Raw genomic sequence first — 23,084 nt, forward strand, 5'->3', positions numbered from 1 at the left:
GATGCACCTAAGCCAGAAAATAACACTTGTCAATCTCTCATTCTGTCAACTATTTGAAGCATACTTTCTTCTTAGAAATATTAAAATTAGAAAATCTGTTATTACACAAAATTATTTCATTCACTAAACAACCTCTGACATTATTCTGATAGTATCTCATTCTTTTTAACTGTTGCAAAATTAAAAATAAATAAAATTTATAGACACATTAGTTATTCATTTCTTTATTTATTGACGTTTGGGCTCTTTCCAAGTTTACAAGAGAATGCTACAACAAATATTCTGGAGTCCGTCTCTTTGCTCAGGATTGAGTTCTAGATGTGGAAGATCTGGGTCCAAATCCAGAAACTTCTAAATTTGAATTTATATTGCTAACTTGCACTTTAAATGGTGGTATAAGCTTACAAAGCAGAAAATGCCATTTCTTTTGCATACCTAGTTTTCTAAATCTTTGCTAACATGATAGCTCAGACAGGTTTTACAGTGCATTTTGTAAGGTTTAGTTTCTAACTTACTGATTTTGGTATCTAGCAATTTCCATTCTCAATTATCTCATAGAATTTTTAATTGCTGCTAATATACTTGTTATTACATTTTCTTTTGCAAAGAGCAGCCCATCAATGTAGTATCTCCTGAAATCTCAATGAAGATCAAAAGCAAATTTTAAAGATCTCAGAGTTTTCCTTTTGGTAATCTCCTACTTGCTTCTTTATTGTCCATATTTGAGTTCTTAATTTATTCATTCCTTGAGTAAAAACAATGTTTATTTAGAAGTAGGATGTGAAAAAGAAAAAAAAAGGAAAATTCACAGTTTTTACCTTTATCAAATTTTCTTTAAAAAAAATGAGTTCTAGCACTTCTGTTTATAATCCATTTCTGCCCTTTGGACTAATCTATCTAGCTCCTATCTCTAAGGACCCTGGTGCCAACTCATGCTATATAAGTTGACTGCAGCTGTCTTGCAGATAGGTAGGCAGGTGTTAGGTACTCAGTCCAGACTTTGGGGGAGAGCCAATGAAGGAAACTTATAGCAAGAAAGAGCAAGAAATGCTTCCTAAATGATATTTTATATGACCTAGTATGACTGATGGAGAATAAAACATGCTGCTTAGAAATCATTAACCATAGATCTAAAGTCCACACAAGTCTTTTTATTCTAATGTAAAAATACAGAATTTTTTAGAGAAAGGGATAACATGAAATAAATCAGAAAACATCTTCACATTAATCAGTCTTTTCATATACTTCAAATTTGTACTTAATGCCTTTCTCCTCCTGGACCTCAGAAAGAACACCTGGGTATCTGTAAAAGAAAAAGATGTATAATTAATCTCTCAAAAACATAGCTTCCCTGAATCTCAACCAAAAGGCATCAACGGTGATAAAGCAAGGTAAGATTTTTCTTCTTGTAGGTAAGCCACTGTTAAGGTAGACAAATATCAGGCAAATATAATACATATGCAAATAATAAGAAAAAACCCTACAAAACTATGTATATAAATTTAGAAAATGAAAGTTGTGATTTCTCCTCCTTTTCTTCTGATTCCTAATTCTTTCCTCAAAAACTAACCATAATAGCAGTTCCCTAGTATATTTCTATTCTGTCATCAAGGGAATATGAAAATTCCTAAGAATTCTTTGTAAGTTTTATAGCTGATAAAAATTTCTTATGTAAGCAAAAGAAAATGAAATATAATCTATAGTTGTTTAAAGCAAAAACCGAAGTCATGTGTCTGGCATGGTGACAGATTCTCAATTCCTGTTTACTCAAGAGACGTGCATCATAAGGCTCTAATTCTGAAATGTATGGCACACTGCAATTTCTTGGCTACAATCAGGATGAATTCAATCTTTCCTCTTCCCTCTCACTTAACTCTTTACTCCCTTTAGTTTCCCATTCAAAACCCAGGTTGTAACCCAATCAATAAATGGGCTAAGGAACTGAAGAGATACTTCACAGAAGAACTACAACTGATCAAACATGGAAAGATGTTCAACATCTCTAGAGATTACAGAAATGAAAATCAAAACTACTCTAAGATTCCTTCTCACTCCAGTTAGAATGGCAATCATCAAGAATACAAGCAACAGTAAGTGTTGGTGACGATGTGGGAAAAAGGCACACTCATACATTGCTGGTGGGATTGCAAATTGGTGCAACCACTATGGAAAGCAGTCTGAAGATTCCTCAGAAAACTTAGAATGGAACCACTGACTGACCCAGCTATCCCACTCCTTGGTTTATACCCAAAGGACTTAAAAACAGCTTATACTTACAGTGACATAACCACATCAATGTTTACAGCAGCTCAACTCACAATACCTAAACTATGGAACCAACCTAAATACCCTTCAACAGATGAATGGATAAAGAAAATGTGGTACATACACATAATGGACTATTAGTCAGCTTTAAAGAAGAATGCAATTATGGCATTTGCAGGTAAATGGATGGAGCTAGATGATATCATGTTAAGTGAAATAAACCAAAACCCAAAAACCAAAGATGGAATGTCTTCTCTGATAAGCAGATGCTAATCCACAATGGGGTGGAGGGGCGGGGAGAATGAAGGAAATTTGGATTGTGCAGAGGGGAGGAGGTGTGGTATGGGAAGGATGGTGGAATGAGACGGACATTATTACCCTACATACATGTATGATTACACTACTGGTGTGACTCTACACCATATTCAGCCAGAGGAAGGAGAGGTTGTGCTCCATTTGTGTACAATGTGTCAAAATGCATCCTACAGTCATGTATAACTAATTTGAACAAATTAAAAAAAAAGTCTCCTAAAAGCATCTCCCAGTCAATACTTAACAATCCTCACTCTAATTATTCTTTATCTGGAGGGTAACCCAACCCAACCCACACTTATGATAATAATTCACTTTTGTTAGTGATAATAAATTCACTTTTGTTTGCTTGAGGGGAAGGAAAGCCTATTATCCCTCCCCCTCAACACACACACTTCTTTGTTCACAACTTAATAACTCATCAAGTAAAAAAGTACAATGCAAAACAAAAACAAAAACAAAAAAACCCAGGTTGTCAGCTGAAGACTGCTCTGACCATTCTGCCTCCTATCAACATTTTTATGTCACTGTAGATCTTAGTGTGCTTTCTTAGTTTCCTGGAGGCTGCACCCATTTGCTCCAGTGGGGGTCAGCAGCAGCTGTTTAACATTCACTCTGTGAGTGTCCCTGGATTTGCTGTGTGACCCTATCTCCAGGCCTGACTGGTATAAAAAGGCTTCATTATGGTAAAGAATTCTCATTATGGTAAAGAATTCAGCACTATGCCTGACCCAGTAAGTTTTCCACAAATGCTACCCATTACTACTGGTTTATTTTGTCCCCTAACTATTAGACAAGGGTGATACAGGAAAACTTTTTTCTCTCATAATATACATGAACATTGCTCAGTAAAAATAAGCATTAATTTTTGTTAGCTATGTTTTTATTTTGCAACAATTTCCTTAGCTATTGCTGTCCCACTATTTTAGTAGTAGCCTCTTTTTTTTTGAACAAATGATTTTTATTAGGCCAATTTTAAACCATAAATTTTAGTCTCTTTGAAATGAGTCATGAAGAGAAACATTTACATATTTTTTTCATGTGTAAAATTCTCAGGAGTGTCAAGACTGTCAGTTAATAAGACAAAAACAAAGCAGTAAGAAGTTCTTTCTAAAATCATGAATAATAATACTTAAAATGACTGTGCTTTTGGCTGAATATGATCATTACATGGCATTAATGTAAATCTTCTCTGTGAAAATAAAATTTATTTCTGCTTGTTTCATTTTTCTTTCTCTAATATCTACACATTCAGTCTATTTTAATAACAGTTATAATTACATTTACTAATCATCATTCCAAACTTTTTAAAGAGCAAACTGTCTGAGATCCACACTTGGATGCTGAGTTCAAGTCTGACAGGATTTGGAAACATCACCTATTTGTTAGGAACCACCCACCCAGAGACTCCCCATTTAGCACCTTCAGGCACCGAGAAAGCCAATAAGTAAGAATCAATATCAGATCTAAACTGACAAAGCGCCACAAGAATACCCCAGAGACGATTTGATGGAAGATTTAAGAGGTAAACAGAGTTCCTGAAACAGTTTCCCATTAAAAAAACAAATTGCAGCTAAAATAAAACCAGGAAGCACAGGTGTTGGAGGGAAGGGATATAAAAATACTGTGGACAAATATGCCAGGCCTTGGACAGTCAGGAAGTAGTGGGGTCAGAAGAGGAGACATCAGTTCACCTGAAATCTACTTCCACCTATTAGGTTTTCCTGTGTCAGCTATAGAGCCAATTACCACTTCTGTTATAGTTTGGATATGGTTTGTCCCTGAAGGGTTCAAGTGTTGGTCCTTAGTGAGGTAATATTGGGAGGTGTATTTATGGACCTTTAACTGGGGGCAGGGGGACAGGGACTACATTACAACGATGACAACCCTTGGTGGGAAGAACTCAGATTAATCAGAAGTATGCCCATGGAAGGGACTGTAGGATTCTACTCTCTCTCTGGCTTCTTATTTTGAGATGTGATCTCTTCTTCCCAAGTCTGCCCCTGCCCTTAGGTTCTCACCAGTACCGAGCTGATGCCAAAAGCATGTCTTTGAACCTCCATAACTGTGAGCCAAATAAACCTTTTTTTCTAAAGTTAGCCTGCCTCAGGTATTTCATTATAGTAATGAAAACAGACAATTATAGACTCTAAAGGCCTGTTTTGGTCTTTATCTTTGACTAGGTGGTAACATGGAAGGATTTTAAGTGGACAGCAAATTCTGTTTGGAGCTCATTAAACAGAAAACTGCTGATATAAAACACTTGGGCCTGCTGGTTTGGTTGGGCCTTCATGTGACAGTCTGAGATAGAAAAATTTCTTCCAAGATGAATGAGGACAGAGCTTGAGAGGACAGGCTAGCATAGTGTGGTTGAAAGAATAATTGCACAGAAAATGACCTATGGGAAAAAAGGCAGCCACAAAGTAAAACCATCTTTGTGAACGTCTAGAGTGTTCGGGTCCCTGAGTAAGGGTCGCGAAATAACCGGGACACAGGGGATGCAGAGCCAAGGCAGCAATTGCAACTGCATGCTGAGGTTTATTTGCAAGTTCCTTTTATATTCTTCTTCTAACAAAGCAAGCAATTCTTCAGTAACACTTCACCCACATTGCCCAAATATCATGCCTCAGCGGGTATACAAAGCTAAATTCAGATTGTTCCTGTTCATTTGATAAGTACCCTCCCAAAGTTCTTTGTAGACATTATCTAATCCCCGAATGTACCGTTCCTAGATCCAGTATGCAGGAAGCTTCTTCCTCTTGGCCAAACCATGCAGAACTTGTGACTTGCGATAAGGGGAAGAGAACTTTTCCTCCTTCTAGCTGAGGTTTGCCTCAGCTGACCTAAATCACAGCCACAGCTCTTGCAATATGTCAGGCCTGACGGAGCTAAACTCTGTACACTTAAACCCCAACACATCTTATTTTGTTAATATTAACTTCTGCTCTTCGGTGTCTACCATTTGTGGCTTTATCTATTTTCTAATTTTATTCTCTTTTCATCTCACAATAGTTCTCACTGTCATTTTTATTTCATTATACTATTGCTTTCTTTTTTTTTTAAACCAAAAAGTATGGTGTTAATAAAAGACTGTGTTTGAACTGAAACCTATACAAACACAAGAAAATGGGGGTCCAAACTAAGGGGTTACTGTGGGAAAAAGGGGAAAAGGGGAAGGGGTAAAAAGTGATCAAAGCTCATTTTTGGAGAGTAGGAAACGATAAGTTCTCTAATGTAGACAGATTTGGAGAGAAAGCTCTAGAATTGAGCATGATTACAGACTTTAGGGACAAAGTACATTTACTTTGCAGGTTTCCTTTTTCTCTTCTCCTTGTTTTCCCCTTTAGGAATTCCCTCTACCCCACGTTAAGGAGGCTGTTGTGATGTTAGTACAGGCCCAAAAGTACAGAGGACCATAACAACTTGCAGTGGAAGAGTTTCCTTCAAAGACTCTTCTGAAAAACAACAGAAAAATGAATACTTTCCAGCTCATTTTGTGAGGTTAGTGTTAGCCTGATACCAAATCTAGGTGAAGACATAACAAACAAAGAAGCTCAATATCCCTTTTGATTACAAATGTAAAATTCTCAACAAAATTCTAGCAAATTGAATCTAGCAACATATAAAAAGGCTTATACACAATTACCAAGTGAAGTTTATCCCAGAAATAAAAGATTATCATGAAAATCAGTGAAGGTAATATAGTGTATTGATGGTATATTAAATTATTAATTAGAAAAAGACAAAGAACACATGATTACCTAATAGACTTAGAAAGTTACGTGGCAAAATCCAACACCCTTTCATGAAAAAAAATACTAGATAAACTAGAAATAGAAGGAATCTTCCTCAGTCTGATAAAGGACATGTGTGACAACTCAAAGCTACTATACTTTATTGAGGAAGACTAAATCATTACCCTCTAAGACATCTGATCTTTTCATCTTCCAGACAACATCATACTGAAGTTCTAGTCAGGCAATTAAGCAAAAAATTAAAAAACATCTAAACTAGAAATTAAACTATCTCTATTTGCAAATGACATTATACCTTATAAATAAAATCCTAAGAAATCTACTAACAATTAGAATTATTGAATTCAGCAAGGTTGTAGGATATCAGATTAATAAACCCAAATCACTTGTATTTCTATTTTTTTCATTTTTTTATTGGTTGCTCACAACATTACAAAGCTCTTGACATATCATATTTCATACATTAGATTGAAGTGGGTTATGAACTCCCAATTTTTACCCCAAATGCAGATTGCAGAATCACGTAGGTTACACATCCACAATTTTACATAATGCCCTATTAGTAATTGTTGTATTCTACTACTTTTCCTATCCCCTACTATCCCCCCTCCCCTTCCCTCACATCTTCTCTCTCTACCCCATCTGCTGTAATTCATTTCTCTCCATGTTTATTTTCCCATTCCCCTCACAACCTCTTATATGTAATTCTGTATAGCAATGAGGGTCTCCCTTCATTTCCATGCAATTTCCCTTTTCTCTCCCTTTCCCTCCCATCTCATGTCTCTAAACACTAGGAAAAAACAGGAAATAAAAGGAAAAATAAAAGGAATTAAACACTAACAAAGAAGTACAAGACATACAACCAAAATTTTACTGACAGAAATCAAAGAGGACCTAAGTAAGTGGAAAGACATCACTGGCTCAAAGTCTGGAAGACTTAATATTGAAATGGCAATACTCTCCAGAGTAACCTACAGATGACACCTATCAAAAACTGATCATAAAATTCGTATGGAAATGCAAGGGGCCCAGAAGAGTTAAACCAATCTTGGGGAAAAAAAAAGCAAAGTTGGAAAAACTATACTTCCTGATTTCACAAGTTAGTAATGAAGACCTTGTGGTACTGGCATGAAGATATACATACATATCAGTGGAGCAAAACTGGGAGTTCAGGAAAAAACCCTCATACTTATAGCCACTTGAGATTGTGCTGATGGTTGTACAACCTTGTAAATATACGAACACTAGTGAATTAAACACTAGTATAGTATAATAAATGCTATGATATATGCAGGACATTTCAGTAAAGATGCTACTTTTTTTTCTTTAAGTCTGGAGAGGCAGAATGGTATTTGTTTTAAATTATCAAGGATTCCAGTTTTGGAAAGTGTTCTGATTAAGAGTAGTAAGACTTGGAAAGATGGAAAGGTATTTAAATGAAGCTGATTCACACAGTTGTTAGCAGCAAAGAGAAAGGTAAGAAATGAAGAAAAGTTGAGCTCAATATCCATATAATGTGACACTCAGCAATTAAAGCAGAAGAGAAAATACGTAAGGTATGACAAAGTTAAACAATTGATATTTACATAAATTTATATAAAATTTCCATATGTGATTTTTCTAAGTAGTCACCTTTGGAGCCTAAGCAAAAGCCTGTATTTCAGATGCTTAGAGTTCTTATAGTTTTCAGTTTTCTTTAGAGTTAAGAGCTCAAGAAAAATCATTCACTTCATTTGATCCAAGGCTATTACTCCATAGAGTAATAAACTATTATTCTAAAGTTGGCCATCCATTTATTGACTTTGCTCTGAAGGTTCATTTAGGGGGCATTTCAAAAACAAACTCACACTCAAGGGATAATTACTAGATACAACTGAGAATATCTGAAAGAATGTTCTAAAAGCTGGTCTAAAAGGGTTGATATAATTAATCTTTTTCTCTCTATAGAATATGGCTGAAATGTGCTTTTAAACTAAAAATGTTGTGAGCTTTCAAGATTTAGCAGCCTCATGCTGGAGTCACAACTGCACAGGAAGGCAAGTATAACTTCTCTTCACCTCCAGTATTGCTACCACATTTATCTGAGTCCCCTCAACCTTCATCTGAATTACTAACTGGTCTCCTTGCTTCACTTTTGTCCCCCTGCAGTCCATTCCCATAAAGCAGCTAGAACATTGTCACTCTCCTTTCAGACTCTCTAAACCTGCACCCAGTTTGACCCTTGTTGGCCTCCCCCTTGCTCCCACTGGCCACAGTAGCATTCAGACTCAGGGAAGAGGCCAATCTCATTTCTGCCTCAGCCTCTGAACTAGCTATTTCTGGTTCCTGGAATTCTATTCTTGCTATTACATGGCTGGCTTCTTCACATTTAGATCTCACTATAGATGTCATTCTTCTGAGAGGACTTCTCAGACTACTCCATGTCTATCACATCCCAATGTTTTAGTTCTCTACCCAACACCTCTTTTTATGACTGTCACTTGCACTCCCCCTGACTAGAAAGTGTATCTCCAGGGGGTCAGCAATATCATCAGGCCTAGTCAACACTATTTCCCCAGTGCCTATGACATGTCTGACTCGCCTAGGTTGAACTGAATACATTAATTCTAGATTTTATTGACATCATTAAAACCTGAGCATTTCCAGTATACTGAAGACGTCTAAAGATTCCTAACTTTTTCTATATACAATAGCACATTCCTACCCTGAACTCAATCTGAAAGAAGAAAATGTTCTTTTCTATAATTCTTACATAGAAAGTCCAAAAGCGCTTTAATAAGAACTTTATACTTACTCTGGAAGAAGTTTATATTTCTCCAAATCAATTTCTGGGAAAAAATGTGTCACTTTCAAATTCTTGCATGATCTTTGTTACAAACAATTTAATATGGCCTGGTTGAATCATGGCTTCCTTTGAAACAAAACAAAAAAGGCATCACTTTCCTTAATCTATATCATAAGACACTCTAAGATTTTTGTTTGTTTTAGTTACGAAAGAAATGCCTTATACTAGGCCTTAAAAACTTGTTTATTACTGCCAAAGTATACTTCATAAATACCCTATTCTTAAATCTGGGATCCTCTAAAATGTGCCTTAGTTACCTTAAGAATAGAACTAATCATAATCATAATTATTATATTCTGGTCTCTAGTTTGCTTATGAAAATACTTTTTAATTTAAGAATTCAGTTTGGTTGTTTTCCTTTGGCTGCTCTTTTAAGAGTTAATCTGGGGCTGGAGTGGTGGCTCAGCGGTAGAGCGCTTGCCTAGCATGTGTGAGGAACTGGGTTTGATTTTCAGCACCACATGAAAATAAATAAAGATCCATCAACAACTAATAAAATATTGAAAAAAAAGAGTTAATCTGAATGTGTAAGGCCCAGGGCCACGAAAAATGAATAAATAAACAAACAAACAAATAAATAAATAAATAAGGGACATTAATCCAAAGTTATCAAGTTATTTTCCAAAGGAAAACTTACATATGTATATCCATACAAGATAGTACAGTTTCATGTGATCTTGACTACTGAACACCAAGGGCCTACTCAGTACACTCATATAAAATTTAATATTGCTTTCTTTCCTCAATACAGTAATTTAACATGTCTCTTGTTGCTAACAACTATAGCCTTTTTTATTAAATGATTTTTCTAACTACTATCTACAGTTCTATTGACAGTTTCTACGGAAAGGATTGCTCTCAAACAAATATCTTAAAAATTTTAATAAACAGTATGAATCCTTTACAGACTCAACAAAGCAATAACATTTTTTGTGTATTTTGCTTTGCAGTAATAACTCGATTCTCAAACGTGTATAGATTAAAAAAAGAAATATTTTTATATGCATACATACATATGTAAAACTCCAGGTGTTTGTTATTCTTAAAGTTCCAAATAAGGGAACTGAACAAATTTTATTTTGAAAACTTATATTTATATTAAACCATTGTTATCTTTGCTACAACCAAATAAATATTCTTTTTTTGTGTGTGTGTGGTGCTAGGGATTGGATCCAGGGCCTCATGCATGCTAGGTAGGCATTTTACCACTGAGCTACATTCCCAGCCCCTAGTAATTCTTACTATACAAAATCAAAACAAAACAAACAAACAAACAAACAAACAAACAAAGCAAACCAAAAACCCAGAAAAACTGAGTGGGACACCGAACAAATTTTATTTTGAGTACTTACATTTGTATTAAACCATTGTTATCTTTGCTACAACCAAATAAATATTCTATTCTTTTTTTGTGTGGTTCTAGGGATTGAACCCAGGGCCTCATGCATGCTAGGTAGGCATTCTACCACTGAGCTACATTCCTAGCCCCTAGTAATTCTTACTGTACAAAAAACAAAAAAACAAAACAAACAAACAAACAAAACCCAGAACAACTGAGTGGGATTAACCAATCACAGCAGCATTTTAAGTTCTATATCAAAGTTGATGGTGTGAGGCAAACTTTCTGTGAATAATCAGGCAGTAAACACTTTAGGGTTTGAGGGTCATATGGTTTCTTACTTTTATAGGCAGAAGCAGCCACAGACGACACTAAACAAACAAGTGGGGCTGTGTTCCAATGAAACTTTATTTACGTGGTACTTGGGAAGATCAGTCTGAATGACTGATGAGCAGCTGTGATGAGAGGCACGTGAATAACACAAATCACCTGAAGGCTTTATTTCCTTATACAAAAGTCATTTTATATACATGCTTTTAAGTACTTAGTGCTTATTAAAAAGTACATTTTCAAGTGATATGATTTGAGTCATTCAAAATGTGATAAATAATAAAATGAACTTGTTTTCTAGAAGAAATTCATATGTGGATGGAAAGATTAAAGAAGAAAAATGTTCATTTCCCCTTATTACAATGGGGAAAAAAGAAGAGATTGTGGAATCAGGAACATAAGAAACTGAGAGTTTTTATAATCCCTTCTAAGATCCTGGAATACCTCTTCTTTCTCAAATAATTTCAGTGTATATTTTACCCTAAACCCCAAAAGGTAGGGACTGATTTTTCTTTTCCCTCTAAATGTTACCCTTTCAATAGTGCTTTTTTTGGGGGAGTGGGGTGTACCAGGTATTGAACTCAGGGGCACTCATCAACATTCTCAGTCCTTTTATTAGAGATTTAGAGACAGGGTCTCACTGAGGTGCTTGGTGCCTTGCTGTTGCTGAGGCTGGCTTTGAACTTAATATCCTCTTGCCTCAGCACTGTACCCAGGTCAAGAGGCAAAGAATTCTATTTAGTATCCTCATTTTTTTTTTAAAGCTGGAAGTCAATTTGTATCAGAAAAAAGAATTCTTCATTAACACACTATTTACCCCCCCCCCCTTTTTTTAAAGAGAGAGAGAGAGAAAGAGAGAGGCGGGGGGAGAGAGAGAGAATTTTTTAATATTTATTTTTTAGTTTTCGGCAGACACAACATCTTTGTTTGTATGTGGTGCTGAGGATTGAACCCGGGCCGCAAGCATGCCAGGCGAGCGTGCTACCACTTGAGCCACATCCCCAGCCCAACTATTTACCTTTTGATCTGAAATCCTGAAACCCTTCTCTTATGTCCTTACATTAAATGAAAATTATTGAGGAAAAGCTTTCTGCTTTTAACAAATTCATATACATCTAGTAAGTACATATCAACTAGACCCCTATTCTATTCTCAGTGACATTTTCATCCTGTAAGAGAGGGTATATAACAACTTATTTAGGGCATGGGGATGGGGTGGAGGTAGAAAATAGTACAGTGCAAATGCAAATCTTGGGGAGACATTTAGAATGGTTCTTAAGCTGTAAATATTAACTAGTATTTTGAATTGAAAATAAAGTGGTATGTGGGGAGATGTTGTTTAAGGGACACAAAATTTCAGTTAAATAGGAAGAATAAGCTCCAAAGGTCTATCATGCAACGTGATGACTTTAGTTATTACCAACCTTATATTGTACTCTTGAAAATGGCTCAAGAATGATTTTAAGTGTTCTCACCATAAAAAGTGAGGTGTTATATATATGCTAATTGGCTTGATTTAGCCATTCCACAAAGTATACATATTTCAAAACATGTTGTACACAATAAGTAAATACAACTATTAGTCAATAAAAAGAAAATAGACTCATATAGACCAAACATTTTACTTTTACATTTTTATTTAGTTTACGTTGCAGGGACAAAATCAAATAATTCATAATGACAAAATATCTAACTTTTTTAGAGATAATGTACTGTTTCTTATGCTTACGGCTTAATGTTTCCTCCCAACCTCCCTTTAAATGTCAAGAGAACTAAAATAAAGTAGGGAACATTTCTTTTTATTTGTAGATAACTCTACTTACCTTATAAACAGAACTGCCTCCTACTATCCAAATCATGTCTATTTTACTTGCTAATTCTGGCTGCTCAGTAAGTTTTAAGGCATCGGTCAGACTTTTGGCAAGAAAATGAGCTCCTTGTGGAAGTTCTCTAAAAGTAAAAGAATTACATACACTTTTTGTAAAACCCATCCATATTAATCAAATTACATGAATAGGGAGCAGTGATTATAAAACCAAAATCATCATAAATATGAATCCTTTAAAAAAAGTATGGCCTACAATCAATACCTACCTACATTTGTACATCTAGGGTCCATATGTTAATCAAAATCACATGTGATATAAAGTCACAACAGTAGTCTCTAAAGTAGTGGCATAAAGAATTGTGAGGGGACATGAGACAACTTTCTGGGGGTTATCTTTTCTGTATCTTTGATAGGGGCTGGGTTATACAGGTATACACATTTGTCAAAACTTTAATAAATGTACATTTAAGACTTGTGCACCTCATTGTAGTATTTATCTTAAAAGGAAAAAAAAACTATAGAGAAATACTGAATTCTAGTTAATTATATGTATGAAGAATAGAAGGCTGCAATTAATTTTGACATGCAAATATGAACAAGACAAGCTGAACAGATGGATATGTGATAAAGTTAACACAAAAAAAATGTTATTCGTAGAATCTAAGTGGTGGTATATAGCTATTTAAAATTCTTTGTGTATGTTTGAAAATTTTCATAATAAAATATTGGAAAGAGAATGTTTGAGTGTAGAAAAGTTTGCAGCAATATTCAAACTGCTAATACCTTTGGGGAGTGGAAAAAAAAAAACTTTACTGTTCCAAACAAACAGAAATGGTTGAACTATTTGAAAATCAGTTTTTTGCTACTTATATAATTAAAAACCCAAAAGGGAAAAGTTCAATAATTTTACTGTTTATGTGAACTAACAATCTCTCTCAACCTCCAAACCAATTATTGTTTTGGCAGGGAGGAGGGGTTCTAATTCCCTTTATAAATGAGGAAACATGCAGAACTAGGCTTTCATAGTAATTAGATATGGAACAAAAATTACAATTCAATGTCAAGGTCTTAGGCTGGTGCTTTAAAAAGATTACATAACTGCCTTTGAACTAGAGGTTATAAAAATGATTAATCAAGAACTAATTGGGATTATTCATTCTCTTGGTTGCATCCTCCCTCTCCTCCTGAAATTTATTTTGCTTATTTCACTCTTTGTCATCTGGTAAAGGAGTTAGGATAGAGCAAAGAATATACTTTGACTCAGGCTAGAAAAAGAAATGGAGACCAGGGTGAAGTTAAATGAACTATCTCTTAAGGAATCAGGGCAGTCATAAGGGCTGATTTGGACTAGGCTGTTCAGGGAGAAAACTTAGAAGTCAAAAATTTGGAATTGGAGAAGATAGTCTAGTTAATAAAGTACAGGACGACTGAAATAGTCATGGTGATTTTAGTAAGTAAAGATGCTGAAGTAAGGATGGATACTAAAGATGGAGTAGAATGGAAAATGGTGATACTGGAACTGACATGAGGAAAAACTGAAAGAAGCATTCTTTTTTTATTTGTGGTACTAGAGACTGAACTCAGGGGCACTTTACCATTGAGCTACCTTCCTGAAATTTCCTAAAATTCTTTATTTTGAGACAGGGTCTAAGTTGCCCAGATTGGCCTTGAATTTGTGATCTTCCTGCTTAGTCTCTTGAGTCACTGGGATTACAGGTGTGTGCCACCGTGCTCAGATAGGAAGCAGTATCCTTAAAGTGGGTGTATAATAGCAATATGACTTCCAAGGTGTTATAAATGGTTGGTGTGGACCTCAAAGAAAGGGGTGATAATTTTGTGAAGATTTCATTGCCCTTTGTAGTGAGTTTGCAAAAGCAAAAACCTGATTAAGGATTGGTTTCAGATTTAAGTTTTAGCAAAGGCTGGAGGAAATGCTTCTGCAAAATGTTGCTAAAACATTAGTTTAGAAATGTTTCACAGGAAACACTAGACCCCTAGATGGCTAAAAAAGAACAGACAAAAAGTCCAGTTAATGTTTGAGTCTGTTAGTCCCTTTGCAGCACACATTGTAGAAAAGAACAGTGAATAACACATAGTAAACATTTTATATCATGCCTTGTTTCAGTCTAATTTCCTGCCTATAATCTTTCTTCAAACCAATCTAGATTGGATTTTCCAAGAAGGGAGAGCTGGTGTGTAACAGTACATGTATTCTGTGTCAACACCCAAGTGGGTATTCTTGGTATCTTGTTTCTGACCAAGAGTTTTGTGATGATGAAATAATATAATGCACACAGTAGGCATTCCACTTAATATAAATACTAATCTTACGTATGTACTATTCCTTTTTACAGGTGAGATTAAAGATGAGGGGTTAAGTAACCAATGATCACACAGCTAGGAATTGGTGGGCATGGTAGTTGAACTCTAGCAGCCTACATTACAACAGATATTTAATGGGTGACCAGGGGCTTTAAGTGCCTGAGATACCAGGCCTGAGACATTGGGATGCTGGGGCTTAGATTAGGCAACCCCCCTACTCCATGTCCTCTGGCCTCAAGCAGCCTTATCTGATTACTCCAGGCTGCTATAGAGACCTTATCCCTTCCCACTGTGCTTGATGTGAAAGATAAATGCATGCCAGATCAAATTCTGGCCTGATATCTTTGGGGACTGCTGGGATACTACTTAATCACAAAAGCCTCAGGCTAGAATGGTGTCTTATGTAGAATTGAGAAATAATGTTCAACTTGAGACCATTTATACTCAGCTTTTAAAAATTTGATTTCCAACAATTACCAACTATTTCAAGTATGATCTATCCTCATGTGACCACTACAGATATTTATAGAAATTTATTTTCTGTAAATAATTAAGTGGGGAAAAAAACAGGTTGCAAACTTTTCCCAAGTGGGATTATTCTCTTTCTATAAGTAACTTGTGGAGCATTCCTTTTGAAGAGTTCTGAATCCCTACTATGCTATATCTATGTTAGATACTGGGACAAGAGATTTCAAAAACAAAACAGTAGTCCTGGCACCCAAAAGATCATGAGAATATCATGAGAAAAGTCAAAAGAATATCTCAGCAGTGGCCATAACATATGAAAAAGACACACAATGAAGATGCACAGAGGATACTTCAGGAGTCCAGAAACAGTGCATCATCTGGGTTGGGGTGAAGAGGGAACAATGACTCTTTAGCTGGGTGTCAAAGAAGATAAAGACATGCAAAAGCACAGAGATGACAGACTACCCACAGATACTATTGATAGTTACAGTGCAGTTATTTAACACAAGAAAGCTGAGACAAAGTTGAGGGTAAAAGAATGTAATCTGTGGTGAGGATTGTGCCAATGGATGGGGCAATAGTACAAGGTCCTGAAGTCAGAGAAAAATATGATTTAGAAAAAAGTGGGAGTTGAGGAAAATAGTAATTTAGATAGGATGAGATTTTTGTCTCACAATCAAGGAAAAAAAGAACAAAGTGTTTTATTAAAGTGAAAATGAGGGGGTGGGGTTGTGGCTCAGTGGTAGAGTGCTTGCCTGGCACATGTGAGGCACTGGTTTGATCCTCAGCACCAAAGAAAGAAAGAAAAAAAATTATTAAAAAAAAGAAAAGAAAATGAGATCATGAATGTGTTCATTGTGATTTTGTTCATGTTAATATTTTCTAGAAGCTATAAATTTACAAGGTGTAGGGGTAGGAACTGATATGTAAGGTATCTTGTGAGCAGAAACTTTATATATAAAATTTGAGTGAACCTTCAAAAACTGTCATTATTAATCTACTTAGTATGTAAAGAAGTTTAGGTTTAGCAAACTTTTAGGTTTAACCTGCTGAAGGCCCCAAAGTTACTAGGTACCAGAGTAGATTTAAGAAGCAAGGTCTGTCAGTGTTTGCTATGCTAAATTTATGAGTTGGAGAGATAGACTTTAAGAAGCAGAGAGTGTGTTAATCACTAGAAAAGATATGAGAGTGAGATGAAAAATATATATACATGATATAAAATTTAGATAACTTTCATGGATTGAAGATTATTTACAACATTTTAAATCATGGAAGATATTTTGAATTTTTTAGAGATGGTGTCAAGATGCATTGTAGTAAAAATTCTTTACTTAATTTTTGGTACCAAATACTTTAAAAACCTGCTTTGTGTGATATAAATCACAATACCACAAAATTCACCCTTTTAAAGTGTAAAAATTGGTGATTTTCAGTATATTTAGATTTGTGCAACTACCACTAGTTCACAACAAAAAGAGACCTATTAGTAGTCACTCTCTGCATCCTTGGTTCTCTTAAAAAGTCACAATTTGTCCAGAAAGCTTTGGAAAAACACTTTCCCCGATTCCTCATTAACTAAATAGTTACCACAAATAAGTATGCTTGACACTGAATTGAGGTTACTTAGAGGATTCAATTTCTTTCTGTACTGGGGAGGAGGTTAAAAAAAATTAAGTACCTTTAAAAACTTGCAAAAAATATAGTGGTTTCTGATTGTTAAACTGCCCTTTTGTGCAGGACCCAGCAGGTTCTCAGTATATGTGTGGAACTGGCTAACAAGCAGGGAGACAGGAGAACAACAACAAAAAAACCCTAGTAAAATATTTTACTAATTGGCATTACTGTTTCTCTGGTATGCTTGACAATAAAGACTTCAAATTTTCTCAGCCCTAAAAAAAAGTGAAATACACCAAAAAATGTTATATATACATACGTAAGAAGCAGCTAAACCCAATTACATACACCACAGGGGGAATCATAAAAAAAAAAATTAGACTCATCATTTAAGGAGAAATCCTGGCTCAACTGAACATCCTCCCCACTGAGATTTCTTTATGTTTATTTTAGTTGAAGATAGTCATAAATAAACTTGAATAGTATTCATGTTATTAAAAGTCTCTGGGAATGGCAATATACTCTGTGAATTTGGTTTCTATGAAGAAAAGATATCATCAGAATATCCTAGCAACCAGGAGAAGGAATAGCATAAAGACCAAGGCAGATGGCAGGACACACATCAATGTATTTCCCATCACCCAGAGGCAATCAATGCAAACACCCTGGTAAATCTAGTTTTTTACCTATGACATTCTAGGACAGATGTGGCAGAAAATCTATGAGCCTGAATCTGTTAGCCTATAGCTGTACAATTTTTTTCTTTCCCAGGGTATATTAACTTGGGTAGGCCACGGTTACTGGTTATTAAAAGAGTATTTCAAGTGGTTCTGCCAAGGTATTTTGTGGATGTGATAACATCTGTAATTAGTTGACTTCAATCTGGGTAGGCCTGATTCATCAATTCAAAGGCTTTAAGAACAGAGCTGAAGTTTCCTAGAAGAAGAAATTTTACCTGTGTTGCCTTAGCCCTGGCTAGAGAATTTCAGCCCAATGGCCTGCTCCAAAGAGTTTTGGTTTTACATACAACTGTGAAAGCCAATTCCTTGCAATAAGACTGATAAAAAGTGCCTGTATCCATAGTGACTCAGAAGGTTGAGGCAGGAGGATCACAAGCTCGAGGCCAGCCTTGGCAACATAGTGAGACCCTATCTCAAAATTTAAAAAATATATAATCCTATGACCTGGGAGACTGAGGCAGAAGAATTGCTAAGCCCAAGGCCATTCTCGATAACTTAGCAAGACACTGCCTCAAAAAAAAAAAATCCATATAGATAAATATTTTATGGTTGAACCCTAACTGATACATGCAGAAAAGAAATATTATGACCATTATGACCACTGTTGTCAAGCAAGTAGTACCTTATGATACTGCACTCTTTTTGGTAACTACATTATTAGTTTAAGGAAGAATGCTCAACATTTTGATCCCAAACTTTCCCTTAAGTTTAATTTGCATTACCCCTCCACCAAAGCAAAACCATGAGGTATGGAAAATTATTTTAGTAGGTTAGGATCAATGCCACTATCAACAAAAAGAAACAAAATTGAAATCAGGATATACTACATGTGGTGTAAATGACATGGAAGCCACCAGAGATGACTTCATGGGGCAATAATTCCACACCCTGCTTTTCGCCTTGGCATTTCTGGCTTCAGAAACTATCTACTCCATTGTTAGCAGAAACCAACTAGACATGCTCCCTTCTCTAGACAATCCCTAGAGCCATTTTCAATGCTTTAAAATATTTTACCTTCAGACATGGGGAAATGAACACAAGTGCAGTGATATTCAGGTAATCCAGTTAACTAGGAATAGCAGGGTATAAGATTATAACCACTTTTAAAATCCTAAAATTCATATCTTCTTATGTTTGTGTTAAGTCAACTGAAGATAGGATAATTGCTTAATTTTGGCAAATCCCAAAACTTGGATATTGTGATTTTATGTGAAACTAGGAAAAAGTTATTGATTACATTGTATAACTGATATTTAAGTTTATTGAAGATTCAAGGTAACTTGCAAATCTATTAATATTACATTTCAAGGTGTTAAAATCCATTAGTCACTTAAGGAGCAGAATAAGTTGCCATGTGGTGTAACAACTTATTCATTTTCTGTAATCACCTTTGTGATATTAGGTAGCTTCACTAATAGCTACTTTTATACTATTTCATCTTGTCATATACTGGTATGCACTTTAATAAATGGAACATGACTTTCCTGTAGTGACTTTATGTTATAGTACTTACTTGAGTTCTCTACTGAGAACTATATTAATTCTGTCCTTTAAAGGTCGATTCTTTTCAGGAATAGAGAACCAGGTCTTCCTACCCATAATCACCAGATTCTGTTTACCTATAAAATCACATGGAAAGGATAAATATATTTTGGGACTATACATATATTTTTAATCATATACACGTAGATATTTGTCATAGTGACATCTAGTGGATTTGCTTTAAAATATTAAAACTTAAAACAGCTTTACCAAAATTTACATTTATCTTTCCTAACCTAAATATAGTATTTATTTTCCCCTTGGACTTTACCCAACTTGTATCCAATATTTAATTATAATCAATTGCAACTACATATGATGTAGTTAAGAGGAAAGATTTTGGGTTGAAGTGTTCTAATCCAATGCATTCTATCATTATTAACCAGGCATCCTCCGTCTTAACCAGTACTCCTCCATCTTACTTTCCTTGGCTATGAAATAGGGATAAGAATAGTGCCTACCTCTACAATTGTTGGGGGGATTAGACTTAGAACAATGTTCAGCATATGAGTAGTTATCATTGTTGGATAATCACACTATTCATATTTGGGTACTTTGTAGATTTCCATCATCATATTTAAAAAAAAAAAAAAAACAGTTCCTTAACAGTTTCCTCAATTTATCTTAAAACAGGTTACGTTGAACTCTTGCCTTTTCAGCATTATACTTCCACAGGTAATTCTTTTGTAAAAACCTGATATATATATATAGATTCCATTTTTGACTTCTCAGGAGGAAAAAAAAAACCTTGAGTCAAGACATTTGGATCAAAGAAACATTAATATTATCAGATCATACTTAAGGATTCTTGAGAGGGATTTGTGTCCCTGGAGCTTTCCGCTCTTGCCATTTTGTCTCTACCAGCGACATAATAGCCAATTTCAAGGGCCTTATATCTTTTATTAATGTTATGCAGCATCTGCTCCCTCTGACTTTCCTTATTTATTCTGCCATTCCTCTTCCTATACCCACAAATACACGTTTCTTAGGTTTTAAGCAGGGTATTCATTCATTTTCATATTTTTTTCTTTGCTTATCCTCTTTTCTCCCATAGCTCAACTCACCTAGCTCTCTCTGTCTGAAATTGTCCTGGATGTCCTTACAGACAACTCAAAATCATCCTCATCACAATCGCACACCATTCTCCATTCCTTAATTCTTCCAGTCACTGAGACTCTCCCACACTGAAATGCTGAGAGTTCATCATTGATGCCTTCATGCATCATAATTACATTCCAAATAACTCATGTGGAGGATCCTGTAGCCACTCTCTTCATCTTTGCCCCAGTTCAGGTTTACCATCTCTCCCAGCAGCTCTTCCAAAGACCTCCTTTGGCCTCCATATGGAGCGCTAACCTCCAATGGGAAGACCTCTGTTCAGCTGCCAATTTTGCAATACCTGAACTGTACATGTGCCCAGAATTTTTAAAAAAGGGACGCTTAATGAACCTTGGGAACTTCAGACAGATTTTTAGTAAGATTAAAGATCCCAGATTAATGTGAAGCTTTCTATTTAAAACAACATTTGCATTGGAAAACTTCAAGAAAAATCCTTGACAATCCCAAACATTTAAAAGTGCCTTCATTACCTTCTACTGAAGGGGTTGTCATCATTCTTTGGAAATACTTGAATTCATTCCTGCAAGTTAGAGAAACACAGTGTTACTCAAAACATTATCTGGTTGGCTCAGGTTCTAACGCATGACAAACATTGTACTTCGCAGAGGGTGGTATTCTCCAGGCAAGGGACTTTGCACTAGGCCAGAGCACCACAGGGCAGAGGCTGTGGCAGGGAAGCAGGATCCGGTGGGAAATCAACAATTTGGCTTTGTGCTATAGCCGCGGAGGCCACCTAGGGTCTACATGCCCTTGTCCATTGGAACTGGCTCCAGTTGGCCAGTAGGCCCTGTGCGTCCCCGCCCAGGTGACTGGATTAAAGCCAGTGAGCGCAGCCTTTGTACCCTCACCTCCAGCCTGGCTGATACCTGAGGAGGGGCCAGGGCAGGTCCCAGTTCTTGCCGATGCCCATGTTCTGGGACACAGCGACAATGCAGTTTAGCGGACGAACCACGACAGCAGCAGTGATCACCCAGCTCCCTGCTACACCCGGATTCCGCTGGGATTTTGACGCGAAATGATAGCCACTCCGCCCCCTCTGTCTCATTTGAGGAGGCAAGGCCCCGCCTCCGCCCCGCCTCATGGCAAGGTCGCGGCGTGCTCACTCCCGGGAACTGGGTCGGGCTTGCGCTGTGGGCTGGGCCCTGTAGGCGGGCCACCACTACCCGTCCTGCAATGTCTCGGCGGAAGCCTGTATCGGGCAGTCTTTCTGCAGCCGGCCCAGCCCATGGGAGACAAGCAGTTTTGAGCCGATTGTTTCACTCCACGGGAAGCCTCAAATCCACTTCCTCTCCCACGGAAGCCGCCACGAAGGCAAACCGCGGCTCCGCAGCGCCCTCAGCGTCCACGCCCAGCCTCATTTGCCGCCACTGGTGGTGGGTTCGGTCCAGGGCGGGGCGGGGCCATCAGTGGGGCGGAGCTTGTGAGAGGAATAGGAGGAGGTGGCGACCGTGCGCGAGAATCCCCGAGATGATGGGGCCTGAAGAGAACCGGAGAGGCAGGGCCGGGGAAGCCGAGGCTGGGAAAGCCCAGCTGGGTCCACGTCGAGGTGTGGCTAAGAGATTGCATTACCTCTTTTTTTTTCTTTTTTTTGCATCACCTGTTTTGAGGGAATAGATTTGAGGCCAAGGTCCCTCTGGTTGTTAAGAGGAGACCTGAAGGGAATTTCCATTCTGACGAATGGAGAGTGCCAGTTGGTCTGGCATGCTTGTGTCTTTTAATTCTCCCTCTTCTTTCCTGGACTGATGTTTGAAAAGGGGCTTCTCTCCACACGCTTGGTTGGGTGACTTTAAGAAATCTGCTCATATGTAGTTCTTAGCACTGAACAGCATTGCTGAATATTTCAAATCACTGTGGGCTGAAGCTTATATCTTATATCTTATACGTTCAATTTGGATGTATAAAGTGTCTATAAATGCCAATGGTTAATCATTGGATACTTTTTGCTTGCCAGTCTTTTTTTAAATATTATTTTTTAGTTTTAGGAGAACACAGTATCTTTAATTTATTTTTATGTGGTGCTGAGGATGGAACCCAGTGCAGCACGCATGTTAGGCAAGCCCTGTAGCTCTGAGCCACAACCCCAGTCCCTTTTGCTTTCCAATCTTTAGTGAAATAAACTAAGATTTTTTGTTTTGTCCTTCCTTCCTTCCTTCCTTCCTTCCTTCCTTCCTTCCTTCCTTCCTTCCTCTCTTCCTCCTTTCTCTCCCCCCTCCCTTCCCTCCCCTCCCCCTTCCCCCCCTTCCCTCCCCTCCCCCTTACCCTTCCCCCTCCCTTCCTTCCCCTCCCCCTTCCCCTTCCCCCTCCCTTCCCTCCCCTCCCCCTTCCCCTTCCCCCTTCCCCTTCCCCCTCCCTTCCCTCCCCTCCCCTACCCCCTCCCCCACCCCTCTCCCCTCCTCCCCCTCCTCCTCCTCTGGGCTTTCCCAAGAGGGAGTCTTCCCTAGGGTACCCTGTATGCTTCCCAAACTAAGGGTGTGTGGAAGGGGATTACAGACTGAATTTTAGTCACAAACCACATTTTAATGGAGTTACATTTCTCTTCATTTACATTTCTTTCCTATAGTAATTGCTCCTCTCTTTTCCTTTTTTTTTTTTTTTAAGGATGACC

General features: G+C 37.0%; 2 pseudogenes across 2 annotated transcripts in view; one reads left to right on the plus strand and one right to left on the minus strand.

Annotated features, from left to right (window-relative positions):
* Nucleotides 1–1,131: 1,131 nt before the first annotated feature.
* LOC144375135 (dihydrofolate reductase-like) lies at nucleotides 1,132–21,849 on the minus strand (annotated as a pseudogene). Its single transcript, XR_013434568.1, has 6 exons — nucleotides 21,328–21,849; nucleotides 20,950–20,999; nucleotides 19,332–19,437; nucleotides 12,670–12,796; nucleotides 9,127–9,243; nucleotides 1,132–1,303 (listed from the first exon to the last, which is right to left on the minus strand). The product of XR_013434568.1 is annotated as a dihydrofolate reductase-like (transcript).
* Nucleotides 21,653–23,084, plus strand: part of LOC144368161 (DNA mismatch repair protein Msh3-like) — a 55,658-nt pseudogene continuing 54,226 nt past the window's right edge. Inside the window, exon 1 of the transcript XR_013427940.1 lies at nucleotides 21,653–21,852. The product of XR_013427940.1 is annotated as a DNA mismatch repair protein Msh3-like (transcript). The remainder of the gene's footprint in view (nucleotides 21,853–23,084) is intronic.

The sequence above is a fragment of the Ictidomys tridecemlineatus genome, chromosome 2, assembly GCF_052094955.1.
Source record: "Ictidomys tridecemlineatus isolate mIctTri1 chromosome 2, mIctTri1.hap1, whole genome shotgun sequence".
NCBI classification, from domain to species: domain Eukaryota; kingdom Metazoa; phylum Chordata; class Mammalia; order Rodentia; family Sciuridae; genus Ictidomys; species Ictidomys tridecemlineatus.